The sequence below is a fragment of the Berghia stephanieae genome, chromosome 1 (assembly GCF_034508935.2).
Source record: "Berghia stephanieae isolate SIO BIC M18660-M18661 chromosome 1, UCSD_Bste_1.3, whole genome shotgun sequence".
Lineage (NCBI taxonomy): Eukaryota > Metazoa > Mollusca > Gastropoda > Nudibranchia > Aeolidiidae > Berghia > Berghia stephanieae.
The window spans coordinates 103,249,588-103,257,087 of record NC_088360.1 but is presented as its reverse complement, the minus strand read 5'-3'; the positions used below and the strand labels follow the sequence as shown (position 1 = coordinate 103,257,087).

The following is a 7,500-nucleotide window of genomic DNA, read 5'->3' as shown; positions in this document are numbered from 1 at the left end:
AAGAGAAGAAGAAGAAGAAGAAGAAGAAGAAGAAGAGGAGAAGAAGAAGAAGAAGAAAGAAGAAGAAGAAGAAGAAGAAGAAGAAGAAGAAGAAGAAGAAGAAGAAGAAGAGAAGAAGAAGAGAGAAGAGAAGAGAAGAGAAGAGAAGAAGAAGAAGAAGAAGAAAGAAGCGCACGAAGGAAACCGCACGCGCGAGACATGACCCGCGCTCCTCCCACCCCGCCCCGACTCCTCCACCCCCTCCCCTCGCCCGCCGCCGCCTACCCCTCCGCCTCGCCCTCGCCCCCCCTCCCCCCCTCCTCCGCACTCCTCCTCCGCCTCCCTCCGCCTGCCTCCCCGCCGCCCTCCCTCCCCCTCCGCCCCTCCGCCGCCTCGCCTCTCCCTCCCCGCCTCCTCCCTCCCTCCGCCTCCTCCTCCCCGCCTCTGCCTCGCCTCCTCCTGCCTCCTCCCCCCTCCCTCCCCTCCCCTCCTCCTCCGCCCCTCCCCTCCGCCCTCTCCTCTCTCGTCTCCTCCTCCTCTCCCTCCTCCCCCCCTCCTCTCCCCTCCTCCCTCCGCCTCCTCCCCTCCCTCCTCCGCCTCCGCCCTCCCCTCCCGCCCCTCTCCTCTTCCTCCGCCCCTCCTCCTCCCCTCCTCCTCCCCCCTCCTCGCCTCCTCCTCCTCCCCCCCTCCCCCCCCCCCTCCCGCCCTCCTCCCCCGCCCCCCCGCCTCCCTCCCCTCCTCCCCCCCCTCCTCCTCCTCCCTCCTCCTCCTCCTCCTCCTCCTCCTCCCCGCCTCCTCCGCCTCGCCCCTCCCCTCCCCTCTAATACTCTCCATCTCGCTCAACCCCCCCCCCTCTCCGCCAATCCCCTGCCCCCCCCCACCCACACCCCCCCCCCCGTCACCCCCATCCACCCATCTATAAAACATCTATATCATGCTCGCTCACCTCGCCTCTCTCCTCTCCTCGCTCGCCCTCCGCTCTCCTCTCCGCGCTCCCCTCCCCCCTCCTCCTCCCCTCCTACTCTCCTCCTCTCCTCTCTCCTCTCTCCCTCTCTCTCTCTTCGTCTCGCTATCTTCCGCTCTCCTCTCGCTCGCTCTCTCTCTCTCGCGCTCTCGCTGCGCTCGCCCCCACCACCAAACCCCCCAATACCATGATGCCAACCCCACACCAATAACAGGCTACCATGCCCACCCATGCCCCCGCCAACCACCCCCACAAATGACACCAAGTATATGAAACTACGCCTAACCCACCGCCCCCCCACACTCACCCACGACGACCGTGTTTCAAATCCATCGTCTTTTTGTTGAGACAGCGGAACCCGCACACATCAACCACAATTGTCCTTGTCAATACATCAGTTTCTTTTCCCTTTTACCTTTGTTGTTCGTATCTTTGAGCTTCAAGCAGCACCATTTGCATTAATTCCGATAAGAGAAAACCTATAATCAGCTAGCTATCAAACGATACACTTCCCAATTTAATTATTGATTGAACAAATCAGTTTTGAAGGTTTCCTGCTGCATTTGTTTTCATATTAATGAATTGACGATTACTTCCAAGAATAAATGTGTACAAAATCATTTTTTTTAAAAACAGCTTCAAACAAACTAACAAAAAAATATAGAAAGCCAAAACCCTTCGTCAAACAACAACTACAAAAAACCAGTCAGAACGGCAATTTATTAATGATTGAATTATTGTATTGATAAAAAGTATTACCGTTTTTTTTTTTTTTTGTTCTGGTTGTTTGCTGAAGAAGGATTTTGAGCCCGAAACGTCAATGTTTAGTTTTGTTTCTTCTGTTTCCTTTTTTGTTTTGTTTGGGTTTTTTTTTGTTAGTTTGTTTGTTTGCTTTTTGTTTTGCTTTTTTTTTTCCAGTTGCTATATTCATTCTTGTACATTACTCTATATAGTCCACATAATTCTTGCAGCTTTGTATTCACCAAAAAAAAAAAACCGAACATAGGAAATTTTATTATGTAAAAAGTAGGATCTGTCTTCCCAGCAGATAAGTTCGTTTTTCACGTATGATTGAGTCTATAGGTAGCCACTCAAGCCTTGGGTCAATACACGTCACCCAGCAGCAGATCAACAACAGACAATAGAGGTTTTTATCTCTTCCACCATCATTAGCATGGGATCAGGCCATTCTAAATGCAAAGCCCATTAGATTTCGACAAGGTATTCACATTAAGATTAAGGATAACGCTGATTGATTGCTTACTTGTTGGTAAAGGGATTTACTTAGGATTTGACGTTTTGTAAAAGTCAAGGGAATATATATATATATATATGTGTGTGTGTGTGTGTGTGTGTGTGTGTGCGTGTGTGTGTAAAATATATCCCGTGGTTTTCAATTTCCTTTTTTTTTTTGGTTTTGGTTTTTGTTGCTCTTCTTTTTCTTTTAGTATTGTTTTTATTGTGTGTATGTGTGTGTGTGTGTGTGTGTTTGTGTGTGTGTGTATATAATATTATATAATATATATATATATATATATATATATATATATATATAATATATATATAAGTAACATTTAAAAAATCACGAAATAAAAGTGCTCGACTTTAGTATTAAAGGAGCGGTAAATAAATAAAATATTTGAATTAGTATTGGCTCCTACAGGTTTGTTTCATGCCTTTTACTGTTTGCAATCTTTGGGGACTGAAATGGTTATCACTATTATTACTATTGTTACTATAATTTATATTTATAATTGTGTGTTGTTCCGAAACAACACATAATTATAGATAATAGTAAACACACTGACGATTTGACTCCCCCGAAAATTTCTTTATTTGATATTTTATCATTTATATTTGTTGGCCCTCCAGTTCATAAACTCTGGTGACAGATGTATCTATTTTATTTATTATTATTATTATTATTATTATTATTATTATTATTATTATTATTATTATTATATATTATTATTTTTATTATTATTATTTATTATTATTATTATTATTATTATTACTGATACTATAATATGTTATATTAATCATAACATTCCGACAAAATGCCACTTTTCGACTCAGGGGCGTACAGTTTATGGTTACAGGCAGTGAAGGGTATTGTAAGAGTATTAGTACAAAATAGAAATCTAACAGGCGACTGGTACTGTATGAAATGGAATAATTATGGTTCCACCTGCTAGGCGATTAAATGAAACATTGGGAAACGTATTGAGTATGGTTAACTCATTGGCATGCGCTAAATAAATGTTCGTATTTCTTTCTTTCTTTCCTTCTTTAGTAATTTATATATACATTTATTTATTTATTTATTTATTTATTTATTTATTTATTTATTTATTATTGATATATTGATTTATTTATCTTTTTCCAAAATATGACATTAAATAATATCACGTACCTTATCTCATCATGAAATATCCTATCGTGTTTGGATTAGATTAACCATAAATTGACTGACATCGAAGAGTCACGTAGAAGAGGATTAACACAACAATGTTGCATGCATATGCTGACCCCATGCCTGTCTGTAAACTTTTGCACCACTTAAACCAACCAGGTAATCGCTTTCCTATTACATGGTGTTATGTACTCAGATTCCTTACTCAGAAATCTATGACGTCATCACTTCACACCGACACCTGATACCGTCTGATCAAACCAATTTGCTCGAGAAAGGTTTAGTTAGCAGTCTGCAATTATTTACAAACACTCCACCCAGACTCGAGGATTAGTTTTTTCCATGCGAGAACGACGTTGTCGTTGCACAAATGTCTCACGTGACAATTTATAAAAAACGGTGATTGATGCAGTTTTACTTCCTTTTTATTCAAATCTGCAAAATTCGAAACAGTTTTTATTTTATTTTATTTTTTTTTTTAAAACCTAAAATTAACTCCCCATAGCCCCATATTTTTGTCTAAAAAGCAAATCATGAATAACAACGATGAGGGGGAATACAGTAGCCCTTTATTATTCTCGTGCATTCCGATTGATAAAACTTAATCAAATTGACGGCCGAGTCTGTCTTTCCCACAAAACAAACACGCAAAGTCCTTCACCGGGTGGGATTCATGCACCGCCATACGTTGCCCTAAGGCTTACGAGGATTTGAAGAAACTCGGGATTACAGGACGCGAGCGGGACGGATTGAAGCCTGGTGTTTTTGTGTCGTGGAGCGGGCGGAAATGGCCTGCTAGCGGTTCTTTCCGGTAGGGTGAGCATTTATTCCGTTAAGTTGGCAATCTCTCCTTCTGTTTTCCTATTGGGTGTCACTGTCAATTTTATGCGCCAGTTGATTAACTGGAAATATTATAAAACACTGGATTGCATTGAAAATAAATATAATAAATAAAATCAACCTCCCTACAGTGAAATATTATTGACTAAAATGTGCTCAAAGCGCTTTAGAATGAGGTCCAAAGCCAACAACAATACTCGAACCTCATTTTACACTTGGATACGATGGGAGAATGTGAGTAAAGAGCATTTTTCAAGGACTCGAATTGCGCAGTCCATTGCAGGCCTCGAACCAAGGAAAATAAGTTACTGGAGAAGATGATTAACAATATCCTACTATTTAAGTTTTATTTGGAACACAGAGACTTCTAGTACGGCTTTTGGAAAGATTCATGAAATATTGATAACCTTGTTCTAATGGAGAATTTTATTCGTGTGACCTTTGCATGCAAAAGATGGCAATCTTCCTTGATCTCAAAAAGGCATTTCAACACAATCTGGAGATTTGAAGTTTTCAAGGACCTTCACAAATTTGGTTAGCAGAGAAAACTTCCTATCGTCTGAGCATTTGTGACAGGTCAACGTAACATGTCAACAAATCAATTCTTTTCAAATCATTCAATCACAAGGAGAAGGTTCTTCAGTGACGCATCTGCTGTCTCCAGTTTTGTTTGAGATTTTTAAACAACTGTCTCGATCTTGAATGCAATAAAACAGAACTTGTTATGTAATGATATTTTTTTTTTATCAAAGTAAACTAGAGCCTGAACAACATTGCGGGGCAAATAGAAATCCAATTAAACAATTTATCAGCATGGATTAATCGCAATATTTCTCCTTTTAATCGCCAAAATGGCTTTTACCTATAATATAGTTCCAAATACTTCCTGTACTTCATGTTTGAGAGGAAACAAAATTTCCTTGAGATCGTGACTCTACCATCAGCTATCCACGACCCCCCAAAAAGTCGCTTCAAATTTTAGTCAATCTAGAGCCAACATCTCCCCGACTTCTTGAGGTCACGGGTTCAACACACACAACGCCACGAAGTTCGTTGGCCAGCATTTAAGCTTAATAGCCAATATTCTCAACACAAATATGTAACATAGAAACGATTGAGACATTGAGTTTGGTCAGGTATTTGGGGTGAATTTTTAATTCTGAAAAGTGAGTGGAGCAGGCACTTATGTTGAGAACAACAAGAAATGAAGTGAGTAGGAAAGTGCCAGAAGACAACAGAGAATAAAATTTGAATAACTTTCTTGCGTTTAACTGTAACATGATGAGATCGTGGATTTGATTCAAGGTGCACGATATTACACCCTAGATACATAAGATAGGGTCGAGAATTGAATTAATAAAGAATTTGAGACTTGAATTATTATTTAAAATAATGCGAAGATAATAAAATAATTTTAATTAATATTCTAAATTATACTTTGAAGATAATGAAATTATTTTTTTAACCGACAAAGAATGAAATAACTCATTAATAATATTATATTATTTTTAATTACTTGTCATTTTAACTTTAAAATTCCATTTTTGTATCTGATTTTTTCCGAAGTCTTCGTTAACTTAACACATGCCACTCAGATTTGTATTTTGACATCATTTTTAGGTCTGCACTGCCTATATATAGATAGTATGAAGTTGACGTCACTCAGGTATTTATTATTGCTTTTTGCCATCCGTGTTTATGAGTAATTCTCACTAAACTGTTTTAACTAGACTATAAACGTTCAAGATTACACATAGTTTTGTGTGTTAGTCCGTTATATTTCCGGATGGCAATGATGTGAGCTTATTAGCCAAGCACATACTATCTATAGAGTTGTCTTTCGTAGCAGTTGTGCTCAAGGAAACTACTGATCCCATTTGTTGAATTATTGAATACAACTCACGACTTGTTTTCCTCTGTTTCCGATCTCCTTGTATTTTTACCTCATTTTTTTGGTCAGTGTCGGGCTATGAGTCTTACGAAGGCTACGGTTTATCCCGGCATAAAACGATTTTGAGGCGTTTGGTCACATAATATTTTATTTTTTTAATCATAATCTTATACTGTGACGATGTATATCAAAGTGGCATTGGTAAAAAAAAAAGATAAATGTAATGACATTCTAATTCTGGTTATGACATAACCATTGTGGTCTTGTGGTTTTGGGTTCTGGTCTAGCTCGGCACATAGTTGAGTCCTTGGAAAAGGCTCTTTACTCACATTCTCTTACCGTACACATGTATAAAATGAGTACCTGGTCGCCAACAGCGTTGTCTCTGTCGGAAAAATAATGTGTAATATCGCCTACCAGGACCAATGTGTCGTTCTCCATGTTCAACCACCCTGCAAAGCGCTTTGAGCACGTTAAGTTGGTATTGCGCTATATGATACATTCCCAGGATATGCTGGTTTACCTTTGATAAAGTTAATCCTATACACGGTGATACAAAAATGTGAACACCATGTGACTAGCTTCAAACATTCGTAACTGGAATTTGATAGCAGGAAGGTACCTGTCAAAATTTAATATAATATCTTATGCTGAACTAATTAATATTGATACAAGATCCACCCCCCCCCCTCCCCCTCCCCCCTCCCCCCAATCATTTGAACAGTCTTATCATGTATCTATTAATATAACTCCATGTCTGGACCTGTGGGCTTGTGATATGACACTTACCTTACGGTTTGAGTCCGGCCCGATTATACAGGAAAACAATCATAATGAGCAACAACAATTTTTTTTTAAATATTCGAAAATAGATGTCAACTTTGAAAGTTAGAGGACGTCAAGACATGAAAAACGAATGTAATTCTCTGGAAAACGGCCCGGCGATGATCAAAAGATGACATAATATAATATGCCTCCTCTCCAAAGGGAGAAGGACGTCTTAAACAATGAGTAAAATAAACCCAACAGCACCATGTCACAATCAAAACCAGAATCATTAAGGGTTATTTCGGTTAAAAGACCTTCAAATACCCTGTTATTTTTACAGATATAAATATATAATAGTTAATACGCACAAAGAAAAAAAAATCAAAATGATGCATGGATATTATAAGTACACGATATCGTATATATATATATATATATATATATATATATATATATATATATATATATATATATATATATGCGTTATCGATGTCGATTTAGTTTTTGGGATGTTTCTTTTTTCTTGTATTTTTCTTTCTTGCGTTGTCTGGCACCTTTCATACACATTTTTCAGTTTATATATATATATATATATATAATATATATATATATATATATATATATATATATATATATATATATATA

General features: G+C 38.7%; 1 protein-coding gene across 1 annotated transcript in view; it reads right to left on the bottom strand.

Annotated features, from left to right (window-relative positions):
- The window catches only part of LOC144962610 (profilin-like), a 17,016-nt gene extending 13,556 nt beyond the window's left edge, over positions 1–3,460 (bottom strand). The window contains exon 1 of the mRNA XM_078895698.1: positions 3,357–3,460. The gene's annotated coding sequence lies outside the window, so the exon portion shown is untranslated. The remainder of the gene's footprint in view (positions 1–3,356) is intronic.
- Between the last annotated feature and the right edge of the window lie 4,040 nt (positions 3,461–7,500).